The sequence below is a fragment of the Micromys minutus genome (assembly GCF_963924665.1).
Source record: "Micromys minutus genome assembly, chromosome: X".
In the NCBI taxonomy this organism is placed as follows: Eukaryota; Metazoa; Chordata; class Mammalia; order Rodentia; family Muridae; genus Micromys; species Micromys minutus.
The window spans coordinates 62,753,218-62,781,003 of record NC_137970.1 but is presented as its reverse complement, the minus strand read 5'-3'; the positions used below and the strand labels follow the sequence as shown (position 1 = coordinate 62,781,003).

General features: G+C 34.9%; 1 pseudogene across 1 annotated transcript; it reads left to right on the top strand.

Moving 5' to 3' along the window:
- The first annotated feature begins 10,499 nt into the window (after nt 1-10,499).
- On the top strand, nt 10,500-11,386 carry LOC308415727 (craniofacial development protein 1-like; annotated as a pseudogene). Its single transcript has one exon. The product of its transcript is annotated as a craniofacial development protein 1-like (transcript).
- The last annotated feature ends 16,400 nt before the right edge of the window (nt 11,387-27,786 follow it).

Sequence of the window (27,786 nt, the reverse complement as noted above, 5' to 3'; positions counted from 1 at the left end):
ATAAAAACATCAGGTAATACCAGTATCTCCTTTCTAAGAGAATAGTCCAGCTCAGTGAAAATAGCACAGTCATTAGTCTTTCTTCTAGTATAACAATTGACCTGCAGAAAAACTATATGATCTTGGTAGTTTTCTCATTCTTAATAGTATGAGTATATGTGTTCTGAATTTCACATGCTAACATATTTGTGTTTTTTGATGAGTGTTCCCTGTAGAAAGTACCCATTAGGAAAACATGCCTCTGTGGTATTAAAATTTAATGAATACTGAATTAACATTTAATTCATTTGGAGTGACAGTCATAGATTTTGTGTGATAAAAATAGAACAGAATTGGATGCTTATTTCAGCCTTACAGCACAGTAAAAGTAGAATGATATACAGAACATTGGCATAATCTTTGCACAATGATAAAATGAAATATTGTGAAAGAATGAAAATTAAAATAAACTAAGTCATGCACAATCCTGTTGCCACACAAAAATATATAATGTAACGTAGGAAACCAAAGATATTATCTAGTCATATTATTTTCTTTCTCATTTTTTTATTTCTCTAGATGATAATGCAGGAAGTGGATACATTTACTATTTATCATGAAAAGAATCAATGTATGTTAAAAACTCACAGATCTAAGTGCTTAAGATCTACCTATCATCTATTTATTTATCTCTTAACATTAATAGATCAATTTGGACTATGTATGTATCATCTGTTTATCTGTCTTTAGACACATTTATTCAATACTTGAACAACACAATTTACAACAGTTTAATTTGCTTTCTTATCCACCCTAAAGGTACTACTAATATTTGAACAAACTTAATATTTAAGATACAAAAACATTAATGATTTAATGAAGATTATTTTCTGATTTGTAAAATTTTAGTACACAATATTACTAAGTTACATTCATTGTTTCACAGAATTTAGACTATTTCGTATATTTAAAGAAGCTTATAGCTCATTTAAATTGCAGTTTCTATTTATTTTCTATAATACCTGACATAATTACAACCTACTGTATGGAATATTTGATTTTTTATAAAGTTACTAATTTTTTTAAAAATAAAAGCATTATTTATATTTTCTGTGAATCAATTTAAGAATTTATAATCATCACCATTTTGATGTTTTATATACAACCCAGAGCTCATTATTTTGAATGTAAACTTTTTAATTTATACAGAAATTATATGGCGTAAGTTTAAGTAAAGTAACACTGTTATAAACTACTCACTTGGCTATCTGATATTCATGAGTAAACTTAAGTGTTTAACACACTGAGTAGTTCACAATCACCTGAATATTTGTACAATACAATGAAATCAGTTATCCTTCAGGAAATTTTGAATATGAAAATAGTCTTTAGAAATCCTTTTACTTGTAATAGTAATATGTATACAAATTCTTGAGAGAGGTGTTTGTTATAGGTAAAAAAAAAAATTAGTCTGTACTACTTTAATATGGGAAAGTCAAGTAATATAAACGTTTAGCACCTATTGACATAACATACATAGTCAAGTTCAGAGAAAATTAATGTGCACATGTTTAATAGTCACCAAAATTTCTATCCTTTTTTTATAGTCATGTTGCAAACAATGGAGCAGTACAACCTCTGGAAGCTAACTCTCCCCACGTCAGTTAAGTTACTTAAGACATTACAGCAAAGAGAGAACCCCAAGATAAGAGGATCTAAATAATCTCTCAAGAAGATTTTCTTCCCAAGTGTTTGAAATTATGTCAAATCTAAAAATAAAAATTCTCATTACATAAAGTTTATTTCAAAATATATAAAGTTTTATTAAAAGAGATTGAAAGTAAAACATGCCCCTTGAAAAGTATGTTCAACTTCAGTAGTCAAGTAAATAATGTTTGTGACATAACTCTGTTAAATCTCTGCAAGAGAAATGTATAAATAAAGAGCCTTTGCTTAATATTTTTATTTTATTAGAATTTCATACATTAGTACTATATTTACATCATTTCCACCCTTTCTTCTACACCTCTAAGTCCACTTCTGAGTCCTCTCAAATTCATGATCTCCTCTTTAGCTATTATTCTTACACATACATACATACACACACGCACACACACACACCTTAATGATTCTGATTCTTTAATGATATGTGTGTTGAGGGCTAATCACTTGGGATTGGCTAAACTATAATAGAATTCATTGCTAGAGAAAACTAATTATCCCTTTGTATGAGGCATGAAAAATATATTTTTCATATTTTCTCAATTATCATAAAACCATTAGGCTTTAAAGAAGGAACTAAAAAAATTAGTGGGTAATGATAATAAAAAGTGAAAACATTTTAAAATGGTACACCTTTATTTCTCAAAATTGAAATTTGGTATTTGTCAACATTCAAAATGGTTTGGCCTCTAAAATTATAATGTTATGTTTACATTGTGATATAAATCAAAATTTGACCTAATGTATAGGTCAAATTCTTTTTTTATTTTTATGTTCTATGTGTGTAAATGAAGATTTGTTTTTTATTAATATGATATGAATAAAGAAAGTATTACTGGAAATAATGACACAGAGCAAATAACCATTGCTGGGAAGCCTTTTTTTTTAAAAAAAAACATTAAGGTAGTGAGGTACATACCATTTCAAACCCTTCTTAAAGTGTGTGGTTTTAAGCTAGGCATTGTAAATAACTTAAAAGCCCAGGTCAAAAGGCCTTCATAAGTTATGAAGTGATTATAAAGTATAGGTTCCAGAAACAATTTAGACTTTCTTGATCTTATTATGAAGAAATTTCTAAATGGGGATAAAATTAAGTGAATATTCATAATTAAAAATGAATGTTCACTTAAAAATAGTTTCTCAGAAGTGCAATTTTCATATCATTGTGATGAGCATACTTTGAGAAATGCCTAGCACTATTTCTTGAATACCTGTTCAAAATATTATTAAAAGTGCTAACAAAGATTGGCAATACCCTCTCATGTTAAAAGTCTTTGAAAGATCAGGAATTAAAGGCCCATACCTAAACATAGTAAAAGGAATATATGCAAACCAGTAGCCAACATCAAACTAAATGGAGAGAAATATGAAGCAATCCCACTAAAACCAGGGACTAGAAGAGGCTGCTCATTCTCTCTCTACCTATTCAATATAGTGCTTGAAATCCTATCTGGAACAATTAGACAACAAGAAGAGGTAAAACAAAAAATATAAAATGGAAAGGAAGAAGTCAAAATATCACTATTTGCTGGTGATACTTAAGTGACCTAAAAAATTCCAGAGAATTCCAAACCTGGTAAACAACTTCAGTAGAGTGATTGGATATAAAATTCACTGAAACAAATCAGTAGCATTCTTCTACTCAAAAGACTGGCAGAAGAAATTAAGGAAACTACACACTTCACAATAGTCACAAGCAATATAAAATATCTGAAGTGACTGTAACCCAAAAAGTAAAAGAATCTGTAGGACAAGTACTTTGTGTCCTTGTACAAATAAACTGAAGATGATCTCAGAAGATAGAAAGATCTCCCATACTCATGGATTGGCAGAATTAATATAGTAAACCTGGGTACCTTGCCAAAAGCAAACTACAGACTCAATGTAATCCCCATCAAAAATCCAATTTTCCTGAACAAATGCCAAGGGCTTATGTTCGAATATCAAGTATCAACAAATGGGACCTCATAAAATTGTAAAGCTCTTGTAAAACAAAGGACATTGTCAATAGAACAAAATGGCAACCAACAGATTGAGTAAGATTTTTACCATTTCTACATCTGATAGAAGGCTAATATCCAATACATAAAAACAACTCAAGAAGTTAGATTCCAGGGAATCAAATAATGCATTAAAAATGTAAGTGAGTGCTAAACAAAGTTCATTTGAAGAATATCTAATGGCTGAGAAACACACAAAAAATAATATTCAACATGCTTAGTCATCCGGGAAATGAAAATCAAAACAACCCTAAAATTCCATCTCATATCGGACAGAATAACTAATATAAATAATGCAGGTGACAGCAGATGCTGTCAAATATGTGGAGAATGACGAACTCTCCTCCATTGTTGGTATGATTGCAGGCTTGTATAACCTCTCTGGAAATCTTTCTGGCATTTACTCAGATAATTGAGAATAATACTACCTGAGGAAGCAGATATTACTTTACTGGACATATACTCAAAAGATGCTCTAACATATAATAAGGTCACATCCTCCACACTTCAGCTTTCTTTAATAATAGCCAGAAGCTGGAATGAACCCAGATGTCCTTCAACATAGGAATGTGTACATTTATATAATGGAGTATGTCAGAAAATGTGGTACATTTACATAATGGAGTACAACTCAGCTATTAAAATCCCCGACTTCCTGAAATTCTTAAGCAAATGATATTAACTCGAAAATATCATCGTAAGTGAGGTAAACCAATCACAAAAGAACACACAAGGTATGTGCTCACTGATAAGTGTATATTATCCCCAAAACCCAGAATACCCAAGATAAAATTCATAGACTACATGAAGCTCAAGGAAAAAAACCAAAGAGTGGATGTTTCAGTTCTTTGAAGGGAAAAAAAAAATATTCACATGAGAAAATGCAGCGATAAAGTGTGGAGCAAAGATGAAGAAAAGGTTAATTCAGGGACCGCTTCATCCAGGAATACATCCTATATGCAGTCTCTCAACCCAGACTATATCATAGATGCCAAGAAGTGCATGCTGACAGGAGTATGATATAATTGTCTCCAGAGAGGCTCAATCACAGCCTGACAAATACAGAGGCAGATGCTCACAGCCAGTCATTGGACTGAGAACAGTATCCTCAATGAAGGAGTTTGAAAATGGTCTGAAGAAGCTGAAGGGGTTTTCAAACCCATCAGAAGAACTATAATGTCAACCAACCAGAATCCCCAGAGCCCCCATGGACTAAAGCACCAACCAAAGACTACACATGGATAGTACCAAGGCTCTAGCTGCATATTTGGAAGAGGACGGTCTTATTGGGCATCAAGAAGAAAAGAGGCCCTTAACACTGTGAATGCTCAATGCCAAAATGTAGGGTAATGCCATTGCAGGAAGGTGGGAGGGAAAGGGCAGGGTGAGGTGGGATAAGATAGGGGCATTCCAGATGAAAAACCAGGAAAAGGGTAACATTTGGAATGTAAGTAAAGACAATATCCAATAATATATATATATATATATATGTATAAAATTGAGGACATCAAACATTAATGCATGTATTAAAATATAAAACAGAATCTCAATTGTAAAATCTTAAAATAGGAAGTGGCATAAACATGAACAATATCAAGCAAGGCTGTTATCTAGGTGTCAGTTGATGTACAACAGCCTTAAAGCTCTCCTTCCCACTCAAGGATTTTGGAGCAGAATCCTGCAGGGCTCGAACATAGTAGAAAGCCAAGGCCCATCACTTCAGATTGAGTCTCTTGATAGCACCAAGGCTGATGGATACCTCTTTCTCACTTTGCAATCCAAATAGGAAACTCACTCCAGGGACAGCAGGGGACACTATGGGAAAAGGTACTTTGACGGTTGCCATGGCAGTCCCTTAATAAGAAAATTTATCAGTATAAACATGTCCAGGGTTGGCCATGTTGGGCTTCAGAAATGTGCATTACAGATAGAAAAATAGGTTACTCAGAGCCTTGTAGACTGCCATCTAAATTACCTCCTGGCAGTGCTTCAAGTCATCGTCCCATTCAGGGAGGATTTCAGACTCCACATTGGGTACAGTGACATTCTTTTGGCAGATGCTGGCATAACAGGCCAGAACATCGTTTTCCCTGATAGCAAAGGCCAAGGGAGTATGTTCCCTTGTTTTTAACACACAATGTCATTTGGCAAAATCAACTCTATCCTTCTTATACTGGACACAGCATTCAGACAGCCTACCAGTCTTAGGGAGTGATTGTGCTATTGGTTCTGCCTGGGGTACCATATCCTTTTCTATTTTTATGCCCACAACACCACCCTTGTATTTGATAAGTTGGGGAAAAGAACGTTACTCATCTGCTATCTGATACAAGGTCTCATAGAAAAGGATCATCCCAACCCCCATCTCCCCTCATGCCCCCAGTACAAGCATTCACAGTCAGCAGCAGTCAACAGCAGTTGGTAGTAAAAACTACTGGTCTCCTAGGTGTTCTCTGTGCCAAAGGATTGCAGACTCTTGGCATAGCTTCCAGCGGACTCATCTGCAGCTTCTATGTATGCCCTTGCCTGGAGTCACAATTTGCTAAGTGATATCATACACCCACTTCTTCTGCTCATTGGTCAATGCTGTGTCTGAGTAGGGTGCGGGGTCAGTGGCAGCACTTTCCTGGGACAGTATAGAGTGGGTCTGCTAGGTACACAGGTGAATAGGCAAAAGGACAAAGAATCAAACAAGGCTACGGTGACAAGAACCTTATTTTGCAGCGCTCTGCAAGAGAACATAGCATATTCAGCTAAGGTAGAAAAAAGGATCTTCTGTTTTTGGATGGTAATAAAAATCATTTTTTCAGTAAAATTAATGAAACAATTTTAATTTTATTTTTGTTGTTCTAATCTCTTGTGAATATTGCTATAGGAAATAGAAAAGACATTAGATTTAAATCTATTTTAACAATATATTATATATTAATTACTATAAGTATATTTTGAATATACTTGTACATGCTAGTACAAAATCTACAGTTGCTTACTAAAAATATGGTTATCAAAGAAATTAAAGCTACCAATGAGTTCTGAAACCATTAAATGTATTTTCAAAAATAATTTATGTCAGAATCAGGCACATTAATATATAATGCTATAGTAACTTTGATACGTGATGTTGTTTAAGTTGTTATTTGTTTGATAACTGATATCACAAAATTCAAAGTACTATTAACTGTCTTATCAAAAACAATTTTGACATTTTTACAAATATACAATTGCTTTTATTATCATATTTGTTTCTATACTTTGCTTGCCTTGGTGGTATAAAACATAAATTCAATTTTAACATGTTTGTGCACAAAAACATCATTTGCTTTTCTGATTTTCTCTAAATAATATCTATAAAATGATAGTCCTTTCAGTTGTTTAGTGTTATTTACTATTGAAAATTTGTGCAATGGTGTGGACTATTGAGGTAACAAGAAAAATATTACCATGTTACATATTAGGGCAAAGTGAAAAGGTATATATGACATGACTTGGTTTATGAAAACTAAGAAACTAGATTTATCATGCTCATCATTGATTCATATCCATTATGATGATAATTTATATTGTTGTGGAAAAAGTATTTTTCAAATGAGAAAAAAATACTCAAAATACCAGTAAAATATGTCTTAGATGTTTGAGTCTGTTTTCTCTTAGTATAAATTGTTTTCTAAAATAATAGGTAAAGGGTATGGAAATACATCTGACATGTCATTGTACAGAGCTATATAGTGCTAATGTACTTCACACTGTGTACCCTATGCTTCCCTGAACTACTTCCATAAAACAGTCCTTTAATTTCAATACCTTTAATTTTAATAAAAGCAAGAATGGAACATAGAACATCACCTACAGCAAAAAAAAAAAAAAAAAAAAAAAATATGTGCAATAGCAATAGAAATTGAAAATCAAAAGACAGGTTATATTACTATATTAAAATACAGTTGATAATTGTGCACAGGATTTCAACAGTATAACTTTCCATAATATAGCCCCAAAACTTTGTGTGATGTTTTATTTTTCAGATTTTTATAATTTCTGTGAATATATATTAGGACTCCACATATACTCCTGTATCTCTATTATTTGTATGTATATATTCATATCAATATTATCTTTATTATGTAAGGCATCATGTATTTCATTAAAATAATTCTCTTTGATTCTATATTAACTTTATTTTTAAGAATGTAAGCTTTTTTCATTCATTACTGAAAAACTACAAATTAAGATATTACTAGCTAAATATTTATTTTAATTGTTTTATTTTATTTTTATTTGATATTCTCTGTATTTACATTTGAAAAGTTATCCCCTTCCACCACCCTGCTCTTACCCCCCTACCCCTCTACTTGTCATTATGTATATGAATATTCTGTCTGTCTGTATGTCTGTACATCACATGTGTACAGTTTCAACAGAAGCCATGTTTTTTTTTTCCCTAAAACTGGAGTTACAGACTTCAGTTTTGTACTGCTACATGGGTTCCAGGAATTGATACCAGGATATATGATACTCCTCCATTGTTGGTGGGATTGCAAGCTGATACATTCAAGAAATCAGTCTGGCCATTTCTCAGAAAATTGTACTTAGTACTACCAGGAACCAGCTATACGAATCCTGGACATATATCTAAAAGATGCCCCAACATATAACAGGGACACATGCTCCACTATGTTCATAGCAGCCTTGTTTGTAATAGCTAGAAGCTGGAAAGAACCCAGATGTCCTTCAGCAGAGGAATGGATTCAGAAAATGTTTATGGAATACTCAACTATTAGAAACAACGACTTAATTAACTTTGTATGTAAATGAATGAAAACAGAAAACATCATCCTGAGTGAGGTAACCCAATCACAAAAGCACATACATGCCATGCACTTACTGATAAGTGGATATTAGCCCAAAAGCGTAGAATACCCAAGATACAATTCACAGACTAAGTGAAGCTCAAGAAGGTGCAAGACCAAAGAGTGGATGCTTCATTCCTTTGTGAACGGGGGATCAAAGTATTCACAGAAAGAAATAGGAAGACAACGTTTGGAGCAGAGACTGAAGGGAAGGTTATCCGGAGACTGGAGACTACCCAACTCAGGGATCCATTCCATATATAGTCACCAAACACAGACAAAATTGTGGATGCTAAGAAGAACATGTTGACAGGTGCCTGATTTAACTCTTTCCTGGGAGGCTCTACCAGATCCTGAGAAATAGAGTCAGATGTTCTCAATCAACCATTGGACTGAAAACAGGGTCCCAAATGGAGGAATTAGAAAAAAGACTGAATAAGCTGAAGGTGTTTTCAACCCCACAAGAAGAACAACAATATCAAACTAGCAGATCCCCCTCCAGAGCTCTAAGAGACTGAACCACCAACCAGAGTACACATGGAGGGACCTATGACTCCAGAAACATGTGTAGCAGAGAATGGCCTTATTAGGCTTCAATGAAAGGAGAGACCATTTCCCCTGTGAAGGCTCAATATCCCAGTATAATGGAATGCCAGTGTGGGGAGGCAAGAGGGAGTTGGTGGGTGTAGGAATGCTCTCATAGAGGCAAGGTGAGAGGGGATGGAATAGGAGGATTCCAGATGGGAAACCAGAAAAGGGGATAACATTTGAAATGTAAGTAAAGAAAATATCTAATAAAAATAAAGATCTACTCACTTCCTTAAGTGTTGACTTATTGTCTCCTGAATTCTATATACTACTAAATGTTTGCTAATTTTCACTGATTTACATTATAAAAAAATCTTTTTTTATCTTTCTGCAGTTTTATCAACAATATGTTACTATTTAAGAATTAACCACTTATTGCAACTGTGCTATGATTTGTGCAATACATATTTAGCATTTGAGATCAGATCAATTATGTGTACACATGCTCTCTCTCTCTCTCTCTCTTCCTCTCTCTCTCTCTCTCTCTCTCTCTCTCTCTCTCTCTCTCTCTCTCACACACACACAAACACACACACATAAATATTATAATTCATATATATTAATATATTATTGAATTGTGATTAGTAAATTAATGATCAGAAAATGCACTGTTCCCTTATATGTCCCACTTCCCATTGTATTTTCCTTGTGAGTCACAATTTAATGCTTTGCATTTGTTATTATTGAAGAAACTGGTATCTTATTTACTTAGTCATATATCTTGTAATCAGCACTACCTTTTGGACTGTACACCTTATAAGTTTTGAAAAATATACCTTGGTTTATAAGCATTATTTCAGAATTGTCATATTATACTGAACTATGATGCAGTATGTGCCCGCCAGTAAACATATTTTTCACTACTTGATGAGTTCATATCAACAAACATTAATTGGCTGTATGGGTAATAACATCTTTAAAGAGGCACGGAGTAATTAAGGAAGTTGTAAAGCCCAAGCACCCTGAGAGACAAAATAGATTTGGGAGCTATTTTAAACATGAATTGCCAAGAAAAATCTTTTACTGACAAATGTTTAACATGAGGTTTTCGTTGAACTTGTTTAAAAAAAAAAAAAAAAAGGGTATTATGGGCTATAGCTCTCTCAACTACTTTTACTTAGAAAGCTGTACACAAAATAAATGCAGTTTTGTCTACCAAAAATAAACTGGAGAATTTCATTAAAAATGCCAAAAAAATTACCTAACTTCTTAGAATTAAGACCTGTAACACTGTCTGTGCATGTGCGCTTGCCTCTAGGATGGCCCTAGCTGCTGGTCCTGTACCTCTACAGTCTCGCCCTAGAGCTTCGCTATTTTGGGGCCGTGGCCGCAGTCTTGTAGGTAGCAGGCCCCAAGTGACAGCAGTATGAAGGAATTCGACTCCGAAGACTTCTCCACATCGGACGAGGATGAGGACTACGTGCCGTTGGCTGCAGAGTACAGTGAAGATGATGTCAATGAATTAGTGAAGGAAGATGACATGGATGGTGAAGAGCAGACTGAGAAAACCAAAGGGAAAAGAAGGAAGGCTCAGAGAATTCCAGCCAGGAAGAGAAAACAAAGTAGCCTCATGTTAGGTGAAGAGGAAGATGGCAAGGAAGACTCCGGAGGTAGCAGTAGTGAAGACGATGATGAGGAACAAGAAGAAGGCCTTGGGTCAGAGAATGCAAGGAAGAAGAAGGAAGATGAATTGTGGGCCAGTTTTCTTAATAATGTAGGACCAAAGTCAAAAGCAGCTCCAAGTTCACAGGTTATGGTGGCAGAGGAGACTGAAGAGTCTAGTTCAAATAAACCGTTGGTCAAAGCAGATGAGCTAGAGAAACCTAAAGAATCAGAAAAGATGAAGATTACCAAGGTGTTTGACTTTGCTTGTGAAGAAGTAAGGGTGACTAAGGAAGTAGATGCTACATCTTAGGAAGCCAAGTCTTTCCTCAAGCAAACAGAGAAAGAAAAACCACAGGCTCTCTTCACTTCAGCAGCAACACCACTCCCTGCTGGGTCAGGGATAAAAAGACCAAGTGGTATGAGCAGCCTTTTAGGGTAAATTGGAGCCAAAAAACAGAAAATGAGCACCCTTGAGAAATCCAAACTGATCTGGGAGAGCTTCAAGGAGGAAGAAGGAATTGGTGAAGAACTGGCCATCCATAACCGAGGGAAAGAAGGTACATTGAACGGAAAGCGTTTCTGGATCGAGTGGACCACAGGCAGTTTGAAATTGAGCGGGATCTCATGCTGAGCAAAATGAAACCTTGACATTCTGGGGGAAATTTATAGTAGCTTAAATCTGTTGGCAATGTGAGCTCTTCTGTGTCTGAAGTATTTCCAGTGTTCTTCGTCGTGTTCCAGCAAGTCCCTTTTTTTTTTTTTTTTTTTGTTGAAGTTTGGTTAATATATCTTAATCTCACCTGGTTTCATTCATTTTTTTAAATTTGTCTTTAAATAAACAAATAGAAGCCTTCTGTGAGGTTAGTGAAGATGCTGTGCCCCTCCCTTTGCTCTGCTGTGAAATTCAGCCAGGCCCAGCTGTCACATCTCAGACGTGTCTGATTCTCACAAGTCTCTAAATCAGCCTTTCCTAGAGGCCCCTAGGGGACTTCCTGGGCTAGGCAGAGTCTCTGGGCATTTGTTCTCAGTTCACTCAACTTTTCTCTTGTGTGAGACTCTCATATGTGAGGTAGGGAACATTGGGATAAACTAACGCTGAGTGGCTATGTGTTTTCTGCCTCAGTAGTTCTTCAGGGTTTTGTATTTGTCAAGGGATGTCCTTGCCGGTATTGCTGACACACACCTAGAATCCCAGTGCCTGGAAGACTGACCAGGAACTGCTGCAAATCTGAGGGAGGGCAGCCTGGGCTACAGAGTTCCAGCCCAGCCCAGCCTGGAGAGTGAGAAATGGGGATAGGGAGGATGCCAAAGACTCCGTGTTCTTTATACTCCTTAGACTTCCCAACTCAAACTTCCTGCTTAGGAGGCATTGAAGAGAAGAATAAGTAACCAGCCACCCAGGCCATTATATCATTCAATTCCATCCCCTGTTCCAAGGGCATGGGAATGGGGAGAAAGTGGGCCTCAAAGACTGAATTCGGTTTCCTGCTCAGATACAGCTCTGTGGCCTTACCACAGCTTTGTTTTCTGGGCTGTGGATGGTGTGAGTCACATCAGCCTAAGACCAAAGAATACTAGGTCACAGTGGACTTCCTGTGTAGGAAGTTTACAAGCTACATTTGAACTCATGGTCTGTTCACATCCATCTGCAAAGGACTGTACAGGTGACACAGAGCATACCAAGTTGGCATCACGATAGATAGATAGGCTCTACTGAGACTTGGATGAGGAAGGAAGTCATTCAGCCAGAATCAGCCAGCATCCCATTAGGGTAGGACCTCCATACCTGTAAGACGGGCCCGCCTGCAATCTGTCTGGTATGTCACCCATGCCCTGGCTTGATAATTGTCTTGCAGTTCTGTGTACCCCATCATCCCATCTCAGCAGCCATAGTATCAACAGCTCATGAGTCAACTGCCCATATATGCAGATGTTCTGCAATCCTTCGGATAAAGGGTCATGCACTCATGGTAACTTGGGTCTTCCTCTTAGCAAAGGCCTACAGGATTAAGAAGTCCGTGGGTCACTGAGACTCACTTATGGGCATCAGCCCTGGCAGCCCTCACAATAGTCTTTTCCATTGGTGGCCTGTATTCAGTGCTTGTAACCTCTCTAAAAATGCTGTTTTTCCTGGGTTTGCCTACTCCCATCTAGGCACATGTGACCCAGATGATACCAGTTTGACTGACTTAGTTACAAGCACAAATTAAAGTGTGTGTACCAGTGTGTGTTGGCATCAGTAAGACTAAAGATGGCCTCACAGCAGACCTGGGTCATCACAGGACTCTGGCTGCAGGGGAGGCTGCAGATGTATGCATGTAGTGTTTCCAGCCCCTCTCAGAAGCTGACAGTCTTTCTAAAGCTGTCCCAGGAGGGTAGGGGGTTGAAGATGAAAGCAGACGATCATGTGTTTGATAGTTGCTGAGCCTGGGAGAGGGATATATACAATGTTGTTCTCAATTTGGATATGGATTTCAATTTTTCCTAATAAAACATTTTCTAAAGTTAAAAAAAAAAGACCTGTAACAAGATGAGGCTGTAGAAGATTTAACTGAGAATTTAATCCATATTTTCATAACAATAAGGCAATTATATACACATAAAAGAACATCCTAAAGGGTTTTGGCTTTTATCTGGTATGTAAGTAAGTACACACCTAAGAATTAATGCCACTGTGGTGACTCAATGTGGTAAACAGTTCTCTCAATTCGCCTACTAATATAGTCATTCAGAATCATGATTTTAATCTAGAATATTAAAATATCAGCATCTGTTAAAATTTGAATATACTTAATTTTATTCTCATACCAACCTTATGGCTTAAAGAAATAAGCACATGCTCCTGGACCCCTCAGACACTTACCTAAATACACTCTTCTTCTTTCACATATTAAGCAGTCTTTAAAAGGGTTTATAAAATCTTCACACTATAATTTTTTAATTTAGAATTTTTTTAGAAGGAAAGTTGGTATATATATTTTATCTCAATTTCTCTGAAAATTACAGAAGGCATTTTCTTCTGTGAATTGAAATGTTAAATGTTAAGTCCTCATTTTCTGAAGCTGCTCAGGTAATATATTAAAATGCAAATATGAAAAAAATAGCAAATGATGTTCATGGAATCATTTATTATAAACATTTTCTATTGCTCTGAATATTTTATGAATGTTACATAGTATATAATATACATTTATAAACGTGTATTTCCTCCCATTTAGATGTATATAGTAAAATTATTACTTTAAAAACAATTGATAAACATGATAATAGATCATGGTTATATTCCTTACATTTTAAATATAAATTGATAAATGGTAGAGTATGATTATTTTTCTATTAAAAGTTAGCTAAATAGATACTGCATTCAAAAAAGGTCTAGAGTATAAAAACAGTAACATATGTTCTTGCAGGTAACTACTTTTCAGTGACATAGCTACAAGATGCATTAGCTTTACTAAAAGTAATCAGCTGACATTTGTGCTTAGTGCAAACCACTCTAAAGCTCATAGAATCTTAAATCAAATTCAAATTGCCACCATGCAATATGTCTGAATAAACTTTCTCTAAATTATCAGAAGTCAGTGCACTAAAAAGGAATAGTTGACTATATACCCTCACCATGACTGAAAATCAAATTAATATGAAATAAACATTTTATGTGGACATTGTAAAATGTTTTTGAGGCAGTAGAGAAATACTTTTGCATTAGAAATATAAATGTTGTGCCCAATTTCATTAGTATATTCTTACATATTACTAAAAACCATTTTTCATATTTTTAACAACATAGAAAAGAAAATTCTGACATTATCTAGGGAAAGATAACACAGATCCCTGAGGGAAATTTTTGACAGCTAGACACACTGACTTTTGCTGAAGCTGATATTTTATTTGTTATTGTCATTGTGTGTCATATCATCCTTTTTTGGTTGACAAGAAGATTCACAGCAGATACAAAAGAATGAAATTCTCACACATGAAAGAAATTTGGCTATCGCAAAAACAGTGACTTGGTTAAGTATTGCATTCTCAATGCAATAGGCTGTTAGTTCCATATGCCTCCATTCTGCTGGCATACGTATGTGGAATTTGCACATCTCTCTGTCATAGAAGCTGCTATGAACAACAAGTAAAATCTGGCCTGCTGAAGATGAAGATCTAGAAAGTTTATATCTTGCACGAATTCAATAATATTAGCAATTGGGAAAGTATTGTAAAAGCCCTTAATCAATAATTAAGTATCATTAGAATGCAAAAACAGGGACTCAAGATCTTAAAGAAATGCGAGCTCTAGTTTTCTGTTAATGTTCAGGAACTAATTCAATGTGTTCTACTTACATGCAATATAGAACCATCCTCAATTTAACCACTCAGACGATGTGTAATAAAATAAAAGTGACATATTTTCAGTTATTATTAAATTAATACAGAATTTTACGTTTAGCTATTTGTAAAGTAACACAATTACAGAACAACGTAATATAAAGTTCTTAGAAAGGTAGAAAATTCTCTCTTTTAAATAGCCTGTTGTTAAAGAAAAACATAGCTTTGGAATCTGATAGCCACTTATCATAAAACAAACAAACAAAAAGCCAAAATATTTTCTATATGCAGATTGTTATCTTAAATGTTGTTCTGATAGTATCTTCTCAAGTGAGTCACCAGTTCTCTTTACCTTTTGCCAGCTCGCATCTGCCAAAATATTCTCATTTTCCCAGAGTAATTTAAATACAGAATTACACAATTCCTTATTGTCTTTCTTCCTTCTCTTTTTTCTTTTCTTTCTTTTTTTACTTTATTTGTTTTCTGTCCTATGCGATTCACTTACTTCTTGTTCACTTCATTTTTTTTTAACTTTACTTCTTTTGCAATCATTGCTATTGTGATGACAATGGTGGTAGTGTGACTCAAAATCTAAGGGATAGTACTCAAGTACTCACTGAGTAAGGCACAATCCCATGTACTTTCTTCTGTGAAAAACATGTTCAGAACTGTTCAATAAATACTTTCTGTTATTTGAAGATGCTAAGTTTGTAGTAATTTCCTTACATAAACTCATAGAATTAGTATAGTTTTCTTCCTTTTAGAATGTGACAGTTTGAAAGAAAATGGACACTATAGGCTCAGATATCTGAATGCTCAGTGGAACTGAATAGCTGGTGGAACTATTTTGGCCTCTATTCAAGTTATGGTCTTTTTGGAGGAGATGAACCACTGGGGGTGGGCTTTGAAGTTTCAAAGGTTCAAGCCAGGTCAAGTCTATTATTTGTTGACTCCAATGTGCAAATAAGAAACGTTTCATCAGAGGCTCCAGTGCCATATCTTCCTGCATATTTCCATGTTCTCTGCCATGATATTTATGAACTCTTCCTTGGAAACTATAAATGATCCTCCAATTAAAAGTTTTATGAGTTTCTTTGGTTATTGTGCCTCTTCAGAGTAACAGTAGAATAATTATGATGCTTTTTTTCATTCTTTTTTTATTCATTCTCCTTATCCCAAAAAAATTGATAACGTTTGGTTTAGAAAAGATCCACTAAGATCTGCTTAAGGTTTAAAATTACAAATTTACAAATGTAGTTTTTATAAAAAAGTGTAACTGAAGTGAGAAATTAATTGAAGAAAACTAGAAACATATGGATTTTCGTTGGTAGTTTTCATTTTAATATTTTGAATACTAAAATTATTTTTTTAACTTAATAACAATTTGATTAATTTTATTCTGAATGTTATGACAAAATTAGATTCAACGGATGATATTTAGTGCTTTTCCATGTATCTGTGGCCAGTTGTGTATCAATGAGAAATCACTGTTTCCAGGGATGTTTTTCTGCATGTCAGATATAGTGCACTGAATATCCTTCACTGATTATTCATTCTCCAGCTAGCTAGTCTGGATTTGTTCTCAACATGACAGAGTTTCAAGACATAGCAAAGAGTGAAACTTACTTGAATGTTGGATTTTGAATTTACAATTCTCCTCTGCTATTTTTTGTCTGGGAAATATACTTCAAGGTCATTTAAGATTTGGGAAAAAATAATTCACTTAACAAAGATTAGAATAAAAGTCATACTTCAGAGGCTATTGATATAGCAATGAATACAGAATGTTTACTATTATAAGAGCACATGCATGCATTATTAATATTTTAATTGCATTTTAATAATAACAAAATTATTTAAAGAGACAGAAAAATAAATCTACTGTACACTTCTGAAAAATAGGCTTTGCTTGTATGCCACTCTTATTTTGAATAGTTATCTTGTCAAATAGTTCAACTAAATAATACTCTATCATATATGATATGATGTTATATGTTTAACTCTATTATTATAACTAATTGTTAAAATGTATAAGTTCATTGTGAAGACATTGCAAATTAAGTGCCTGTGATGTGGTATATAAAGTTAATTCATGAGATCTTTTACCTGGACTTTGGTTTATAAATCCATTAAAAATATAAAATTGTCATCTGCCACCAGGAAAAGCAGAGACCCAGACAACACAGGAATGGAAAGAACCAGGTGAGAACGGATTCCGACTAGCCAAGGGGCAGAGAGATCTCAGCTAAGCACACAGAAAGTGTGTGCATACCTGGTTTGATCCTGGGATCCAGGAACCTAGCAGGCAGCATCGGTCCCTCTGTTCCCAGGCGGAAGCTTCCTGGGTGCACAACAGGCACTCGGAACATCTGCCACCAGGAACAGCAGAGATCCAGGGACATAGGCCAGATACAGGGGGAAAGGCAAGAACCAATCATTGACAACAAGATGGCAAGAGGAAAGCAAAAGTACATACCCCAGGGAAACAAAGACAACCTGGCAACACTAGATCCCAGCTCTCCTATCACAACAAACAGTAGAATGTGAAACACTCCAGAAAAAGAAGACTCAAACAGGAAAGCCTACCTCAAGATGATGATAGAGATCCTTAAACAAGAACGGGAGGAAAAACATAAAGAATTAGAAACTTTTAAAGAAGAAATAAGAAAAACACTCAAAGAACAAGAAGAAAACAGAACCAATGAGATGAAGGAATGCAAGAAGGAATTTAAAATGGAAATAGACACAATAAAGAAAACACTAAAAGAAACAGCCCTAGAGTATAAAATCCTAAAAAATGAAATCACGAGTCACAGGTGGAAGGATTTCCAACAGACTACAAGAGATGGAAGAGAGAATCTCCGGGGCCAAAGACAACATTGAAAACATAGATAAAACAGTCAGAGAAGATGCAAAAAACAAAAAGCTCCAAACCCAAAATATCCAGGAGATTGAGGACACAATGAGAAGACCAAACTTAAGGATAATAGGAATAGAAGAGGGCAAACTAAGATATCAACTAAGAAGTACAGTATATATTTTCAACAAAAACATAGAAGAAAACTTGCCTAACCTTAAAACTGAGATCCCCACAAGCATAAAAGTAGCATACAGAACTCCAAATAGGTTGGACCAGAAAAGAAATTCCTCCCAACACATAATAGTCAAAACACCAAGTGCCCAAAGTAAAGAAAGAATACTAGAAGCAGTAAGGGAAAAAGGTCATGTAACATATAAAGGCAGACCAATCAGACTCACACCCGATTTCTCAACAGAGACTATAAAAGCTAGAAGAGCCTGAACAGACATCATGCACTCCTTAAGAGAGCACAAGTGCCAGCCCAAGCTGCTATACCCAGCAAAACTATCAATCACTATAGATGGAGAGATGAAGATATTTCAAGACAAATCTAAATTTACAAATTATCTGACCACAAACCCAGCACTATAACAAATTATAGGTGGAAAAACCAATACAATGAGGGGAACTACATACTAGGAAAAACAAGAGAACTCCTAAGCAAGAAAACCAAAAGGAGAAAGAGACACAGACACAACTCAACCTACAAAGGTAATAATAGCAGGAAACAGAAACCACTATTCCTAGATATCTATCAACATAAATGGACTAAACTCCCTAATAAAAAGATATAGGCTATCAAACAGGATATATAAACAAAACTCATCATTTTGTTGCACACAGGAAACTCATCTCAGAAACCAAGACAGACACTCTCTCAGAATAAAATGTTGGGGAAAAAAAAAAAGAAAAACCTTCCAAGCAAATGGCCTCAAAAGGAATATGGAGTGGCCATTCTAATATCAAATAAAGTAGATTTTCAACCAAAAGTTATCAAAAAAGATAAGGAAGGACACTTTTACTCATTATAGGGGAAATCTGTCAGGAGGAACTCTCAATCCTTAACATATATGATCCAAATATAAAAGCACCCATACTTAAAAAAGAAACCCTACTAAAGCTCAAAAAATATATTTTAGCCCACACAATAATAGTGGCAGACTTTAATACCCCACTATCACAAATGGATATATCATGGAAACAGATACTGAACAAGGACACTGTAAAACTAGCAGAGACTATGAACCAACTGCAATTAATATATATATCTATAGAACATATCATCCTAAAACAAAAGAATACACCTTCTTCTCAGCACCTCATTGCACCTTCTCGAAAATTGACCACATAACTGGACACAGAACGAGACTCAATTGATAAAAGAAGATCGAAATACTCCCATGCATCCTTTCAGATCACCATGGTCTAAGGCTGGTCTTTAATAACAACAAAGAGAACAAAAAGCCCATATACACGTGGAAACTAAACAATGCTCTATTAAATGATAGCAGGTTCAAAGAAGAAATAAAGAAAGAAATTAAGGATTTTCTAGAAGTCAATGAAAATGAAAACAGGACATACCCTAACCTATGGGATGCAATGGAAAGCAGTACTGAGAGGAAAACTCATAGCTCTGTGTGCTTCCAAAAGAAACTGGAGAGAGCATAAACTAGCAAACTAGCATCAGAGTTGAAAGCTATAGAACAAAAGGAAGCAGATACACCCAAGAGAAGTAGACAGCAAGAAATAACCAAACTTAGGGCAGAAAAAGACCAAATAGAAACAAAAAGAAACATCAAAAGAATCAACAAAACCAAGAGCTGGTTCTTTGAGAAAATTAAGAAGATTGATAAACCCTTAGCCAGACTAACTAGAAGGCAAAGAGAGAGTACCCAAATTAATAAAATCAGAAAGAAAATTGGAGAAATAACGACTGAAACTGAGGAAATACAAGAAATCATCAGATCCTACTACAATAGCCTATACTCTACAAAGCTGGAAAATCTGGAGGAAATGGATGAATACCTAGACAGTTATAACACAAAATAGAATCCAATAGAACACTACCTAACTCATTTTTTGAAGCTACAATTACCCTCATTCATAAACCACATAAAGACCCTACCAGAATAGAGAACTTCAGACCAATCTCACTTATGAACATTGATGCAAAAATACTCAATAAAATGCTTGCAAACCGAATCCAAGAACACATCAAAATGATCATTCACCATGATCAAGTAGGCTTAATCCCTGGGATGCAGGGATGGTTTAATATAAGGAAATCCATCAAAGTAATCCACCATATAAACAAGCTCAAAGAAAAAACAACCACATGGTTATCTCACTAGATGCTGAGAAAGCATTTGACAAAATCCAGCACAACTTCATGTTAAAAGTCTTGGAAAGAACAGGAATCCAAGGCCCATACCTAAACATAATAAAAGCAATATACAGCAAATGAACAGCCAACATCAAACTTAAAGGTGGGAAACTTGAAGCAATCCCACTGAAATCAGGGACTCAACCAGGCTGCCCACTCTCCTCCTACCTATTCTATATAGAACTGGAAGTCCTGGCTGGAGCAATTAGACAGCAAAAGGAAATTAACTGGATACAAATTGGAAAGGAAGAAGTAAAATCATCACTATTTGCAGATGACATGATAGTGTACTTAAGTGACCCCACAACTTCCATGAGAGAAGTCCTACAGCTAATAAACAAGTTAAGCAAAGTGGCTGGATATAAAATTAACTCACACAAATCAGTAGCCTTCCTATATTAAAAAAAAGGTCATGTGGAGCATGAAATTAATAAAAAGATACCCTACAAAATAGTCACAAAAACTCTTAAATACCTTTGTGTGACTCTAACTAAGCAACTGAATGAACTGTACAATAAGAACTTCAAACCTCTAAAGAAGGAAATCAAGGAAGATCTGAGAAAATGGGAGAATCTCCCATGCTCATGGATTGGAAAGATCAACATTTTCACAATGGCCATCTTACCAAAAGCAATCCATACACTCAATGCAATCCCCATCAAAATTCCAACCCAGTTCTTTATTGAGTTGGAAAGAGCAATGTGCAATTTTATCTGGATTAACAACAAACCTAGAGTAGCGAAATCCATCTTCAACAACAAGAAAACATCTGCAGAAAGCACTATCCCTAACCTCAAGCTATATTACAAGGCAATTGTGCTAAAAACTGCATGGTACTGGTACAGAAATAGGCACGTGGATCAATTAAATAGAATAGAAGTTCCAGAAATGAGCCCTCATGTACATGGTCACCTGATTTTGACAAAGGAGCTCTAAACATTCAATGGAAAATGACAGCCTATTCAACAAATGGTGTTGGTCCAACTGGCACTCATCATGCAGAAGAATAAAAATAGACCCTTTCTTATATACTTGTACAAAGCTCAAGTGTAAGTGGATCAAAGATCTTCACATTAAACCAAGTACACTGAAACTATTATATGAGAAAGTAGGGAAAAGCTTAGAACTTATAGGCACAAGATAAAATTTCCTGAACAGAACACCAATGGCTTGAGATCTAAGGTCAAAAATTGACAAATGGGCCTTAAAGAGATTGAAAATTTCTGTAAGGGTACAGACACTGTCAAGAAAACAAAACAAAAAAGTGTGAAAAGATCTTTACCAACCCCACAACAGATAGAGGCCTAATATCCAAGGTATACAAAGAACTTAAAAAGCTATACACCAGAGAATTAAACAACCCTATTAAAAATTGGGGTATAGATTTAAACAAAAATTTCTCAATCGAGGAATATGGAATGGTTGAGAATCATGTAAGGGAAATCCTCAACATCCTTAGCCATCAGAGAAATGCAAATCAAAACAACTCTGAGATTCCACCTCACACTAGTCTGATTGGCCAAGGTCCAAAAATCAGATGACAACAGATGCTGGCGAGGATGTGGAGAAAGAGGAACACTTTTCCACTGTTGGTGGGGTTGTAAACTGATACAACCACTCTGGAAATCAGTCTGGCGGTTCCTCAGAAAAATGGACATAGTACTACCTGAAGACCCAGTTATTCCACTTCTGGGCATTTACCCCAGAGACATTCCAACATGCAACAAAGTTACATACACCACAATGTTCATTGCAGCTGTATTTATAATAGCCAGAATCTGGAAAGAACCTAGATGTCCTTCAGTAGATGAATGGATACAAAAATTGTGGTACATTTACAAAATGTACTACTACTTAGCTATCAGAAACAATGACTTAATGAAATTCTTAAGAAAATGGATGCATCTAGAGAATATCATCCTGAGTGAGATAACCCAATCACAAAAGAACAGACATAATATGCAGTCACTCACATATAATGGGATACTAACCCCAGAAAGCTCGACCTACCCCAGAAACAACTCACAGACTGTGTGAAGTTCAACAACAAAAAAAAATATATTTTAATTAAAATAGAACTGTATCACATCCCCCCTTTCCTCCCTACAGCCCCTCCCGGTCTCTCTCTTTTCCCCTCAAATTAATAGCCTCTTTTCCTATATTATTGTTACATATATACATACATTTATGTATATGTACCAACAAATACTTAATTACGACCATAAAAAACGTATTCGTATACTTTTATGCAAAAATGCTGAAAATTTGTACATTTATCTTTGTTTTTTAAAATAAAGTTAAAAAAATGAAGGAATTCATAAAAAGCAACCTGTGAATATTTGCAAGGTCAAAATTTACAATTATTATGAGAGTTCTCAACCAGTTTTTAAAAGATATTTATATGTGTTAAATATAGGTAAATTCATCAGGACTTTTTTCTTGGAAACATATATATATATATATATATATATATATATTAAAATTTGAAATATGTTTATACTTTGCTCATTTCGCAAGGTAGTGTTTTCAATAGGAAATAACAAAAAAAAGTAAAGTAAGATTAAAACTTCACCTTCACTCTAAATTTGAGACTGCTATATTCTTGTTTGTAAGATAGCTATATCATGTTAAGTGACACCAAAATCATATTATTGCCTTCATTTGAAGTTTAAGGATGACTTATAAAGATATATATGGTGTCAAGTTGACATGAGGTAGATTAACTATGTGTGAATGTTAGTGAAATTGTCAAAATGACAGAATCTAGAATCAGCTGGATGATGAGTCCTTGAGCAAGCCTGAGGATGATTGTCTTGTTTTTGTTAGCTTAGATTGGGCTACCTACCAAATGCAGATATCAACATTCTATGGATAAGATCCTAGACTATATAGTTGATTAAATGGAGCTGAGCAGTACCTTACATTCATTGTTTTCTGTTTCCCAATGGTAAATTTGATACAATCAGCTACTTCAAACACATGCTTTTAATTCTCTACCATTATAAACTGTATATCAAATTGCCATTCAGGAATAAGCCCTTATTTTCTTAATGTCCTTTTGTTATTGTATTTCATTGAAGAAACAGGAGAGATAACCAATTCAGAAAACTGGTACCAAGAATGGAGTTTGTTGTTGTCATAAAAATGACCATGTGATTTGGGGATATTAGGAGCTGTATTGTATGTAGAATATAAAAGGATTTGTTACCTTGCATGCTAAATCTGTAACATGCCAGAAAGAGAACGTAAATTGTACTGGGAGTTTGTAAGATGAGATTGAAGAGAGAAATGTGGACAATGGAGACATTTTTTATTAGGTAACAGAAAAAAATGATCTATTTTAAACAGTATAAACATTATTAACTCTATGAAGACCCGTTACTCTTTATTATTATTATTATTATTGTTATTCTTATTATTCTTCTTCTTATTATTATTAGATATTCTCTGTATTTACATTTCAAATGATATTCTGCCCTCCCATCACTCCTCCCCCTCCACTTGTTTCCAAGAATTTTCTCCCTCTCCCAATCACTCTCTCCACCTCAGTGCCTTAGTAATACCCTACACTGGACCAAAGATCTCTTCAGGAAATCTCTTTAAAAACAGTTATGTGTCTCATTTTCAATATAGTGGCTTTTTTTTTTTTTAGAATTTGTTTTTTTAACTGAACAATTTTATTTTAAAAAAACAAAGATAAATCTACAGATTTTAAAAACATTTTTGCATAACAGTGTATGAATACATTTTTGTCAGTACTTGATTTTTTTAAAGGTTTGATAGTATGCATTAAAATCTTACTAGTTACAATGAGCATAAAGTAGATGTAAAACAAGATGTAACCTGGAAATAGTCAAAATTTTCTTGTTGTGTAAAACTTAAGCATAATTATTTTTCAATTTTTTTGACTTTGGTTTTCTTGAACTTCATATAGTATGTTGATTCTGAGGTATTCAGAGCTTTCTGGGGTTAGTACCCAATTATCAGTGACTGCATATTATGTCTGTTCTTTTGTGACTGGGTTACCTCACTCAGGATGATATCCTCTAGATGCATCCATTTTCTGAAGAATTACATAAAGTCATTCTTTCTGATAGCTGAGTAGTACGCCATTGTGTAAATAAACCAAAATTTCATATCCATTCATTTACTGAAGAACATCTGGGTTCTTTCCACCTTCTGGCTATTATAAATAGGGCTGCAAAGAACATTGTGGTACATGTGTTTTTGTTGTATGTTGGAGCTTCCCTGGGGTATATGCATAGAAGTGGATTAACTGGGTATTCAGGTAGTACTATGTCCAATTTTCTGAGGAACAGCCAGAGTGATTTTCAGAGTGGTTGTACCAGTTTACAACCCCACCAACAGTGGAGAAGTATTCTTCTTTCTCTTCATCCTTGCCAGCAACTGTTGTCATCTGAGTTTTGGATCTTGGCCAATCTGATTGGTATGAGGTGGAATCTCAGGGTTGTTTTGATTTGCATTTCCCTGATGGCTAAGGATGATGAGTACTTCCTTAGATGTTTCTCAGCCATTCAATATTCCTTAATTGAAAACTTTTTGTTTAGCTCTGTACCCCATTTTTAATAGGGTTATTTGAGACTCTGGTATCTAAGTTCTTGAGTTCTTCATATACCTTGGATATTAGGCGTCCATCAGATGTGGGGTTGGTAAACATCTTTTCTCAATCTGTTGCCTGCATTTTGTTTTCTTGACAGTGTCCTTAGTCTTACAGAAACTTTGTGATCTCATTAAGTCCCATTTGTTGATATATCAGCTTAGAGCACTAGCCACTGGTATTCTGTTCAGGAAATTGTCTCCTGTGTCTACGTGTACTAAGGTTTTCCCTATTTTCTCATCTAATAGTTTCAGTGTACCTGGTTTAATGTGGAGATCTTTGATTCACTTCCACTTGAGCTTTTTACAGGGAGATAAGAAAGGGTCTTTTTTTCATTCTTCTGCATACTGAGTGCCAGTTGGACCAACACCATTTGTTCAAGAAGCTGTACTTTTTCCATTGAATATTTAGAGCTCCTTTGTCAAAAATCAAGTGACCATATATGTGAGGGCTTATTTCTGGATCTTCTATTCTATTCCGTTGATTCACATGCCTATCTCTGTACATGTACCATGTAGTTTTTAACACAATTGCCTTGTAATATAGCTTGAGGTCAGGGATAGTGAGTCCTGCAGATGTTTTCTTATTGTTGAGAATGGATTTCACTATTCTATGTCTTTTCTTATTCCAGAAGAAATTGCACATTACTCTTTACAACTCTATGAAGAATTGGGTTCGAATTTTGATGGGTATTCCATTGAATCTATAGATTGCTTTGGGTAAGATTGTTATGTTTACAATGTTGATATTTCCAATTCATGAGCATGGGAGATGTTTCCATTTTCTGCGATCTATCTTAATTTCCTTCTTCAGAGATTTGAACTTCTTGTCATACAGGCCCTTCACTTGCTTAGTTTGAAACACACCAAGATATTTCATATTGTTTGTGAGGATTGTGAAGGGTATATTTCCCATAATTTCTTTCTCCACATGTTTGTCTTTTGAGTAGAGAAAGGCTCATGATTTGTTTGAGTTAATATTATATCCTGCCAATTGCTGAACTTGATTATTAGCAGTAGAATTTCTCTGGTGTGTTTTTTTGGGGGGTCAATTATGTACATTATCATGTCATCTGCAAAGAGTGATGTTTTTACTTCCTCCTTTCAAATTTGTATCCCTTTGGATTCCTTTTGCTCTCTAATTGCTCCTGTCAGGACTTCCAGTACTATGTTGAATGGGTAGGGGGAGCGTTGGCAGCCTGGTTTAGTCTCTGATTTTAGTGGAATTGCTTCAAGTTTCCCACCATTAAGTTTGAAATAGTCTATTCCTTTGCTGTATATTGCTTTTATTATGTTTAGTTATGGGCCTTGGATTCCTATTCTTTCCCAGACTTTTAACATGCAGGAGTGCTGAATTTTGTCAAATGCTTTCTCAGCATCTAGTGATTTTTTTTCCCTGACTTTGTTTATATGGTGGAATACATTGATGGATTTCCATATATTAAACCATCCCTGAATCCCAGATATGAAGCCTACTTGATTATGGTGAATGATCATTTTCATGTGTTCTTGAATTCTGTTTGAAAGGAATTTGTTGAGTATTTTCGCATTAATGTTCATAAGTGAGATTGGTCTGAAGTTCTCTTTTTTGTAGTGAATTTGTGTGATTTAGGAATGAGGGTTATTGTGGTCCCCAAAAAAATGAGATAGGTAGTATTCCATCTGACTCTATTTTGTGGAATAGTTTAGAGAGTATTGGTATTAAGTTGTCAATAAATGTCTCATAGTAATCTGCACAGAACTCATCTTGACCTGGACATTTTTTGGTTGGGAGGCTTTTGATGAATACTTCTATATCTTTAGGTGTTATGGGATTATTTAAATGGTTTACCTAGTCCTGGTTTAACTTTAGTATCTGTTATCTGTCTAGGAATTCATACATTTCCTCCAGATTTTCTGGCTTTGTTGAATATAGGCTTTTGTAGTAGGATCTGATGATTTCTTGAATTTCCTCAGTTTCAGTTATATCTCCACTTTCCTTTCTGATTTTGTTAATATAAATACTCTCTCTTTGCCCTCTAGTGAGTCTGGCTAAGGGTTTATCAGTCTTGTTATTTGTGAAAGAACGATCTCCTGGTTTCTTTGATTCTTTGAATGGTTCTTTTTGTTTCTATTTCATCAATTTCTGCTCTGAGTTTGAATATTTCTTTTCATCTACTCCTCTTGGTGTATCTGGTTCTTTTTGTTATAGAGCTTTCAACTGTACTGTCAAGTTGCTAGTGTATGCTCTCTCCAGTTTCTTTTTGGAAGCACTCAAAGCAATGAGTTTTCCTCAGTTCTGCTTTCATTGTATTCCATAGATTGGGTATGTTGTGTTTTCATTTTCATTAAATTCTAGAAAATCCTTTATTTATTTCTTTACTTCTTCTTTGACCATGGTATCATTTAGTAGAGCATTGTTAATTTTCCATGTATATATGGGTTTTTCTGTTTTTGTTGTTATTAAAGACCAGCCTTACACCATGGTGATATGATAGGATGCATGGGAGTATTTCTGTCTTCTTATATCTATTGAGGCTTGTTCTGTGACTATTTTTATGGTCAATTTTGGAGAAGGTGCTGTGAGGTGCTGAGAAGACAGTGTATTCTTTCGTTTTAGGATGAAATGTTCTGTAGATATCTATTAATTTCAATTGGTTCATAACCTCTGCTAGTTTCACTGTGTCCTTGTTCAGTTTCTGTTTCCATGATCTGTCCATTGATGAGAAGGGTGTTGAGGTCTCCCACTATTATTGTGTGGGGTCCATTGTATCTTTGAGCTTTAGTAGGGTTTCTTTTATGAATATGTGTGTTCTTGTGTTTGGAGTGTATATGTTAAAAATTGAGAGTTCCTCCTGACAAATTTTTGGTGTAATAAGTAAAAAG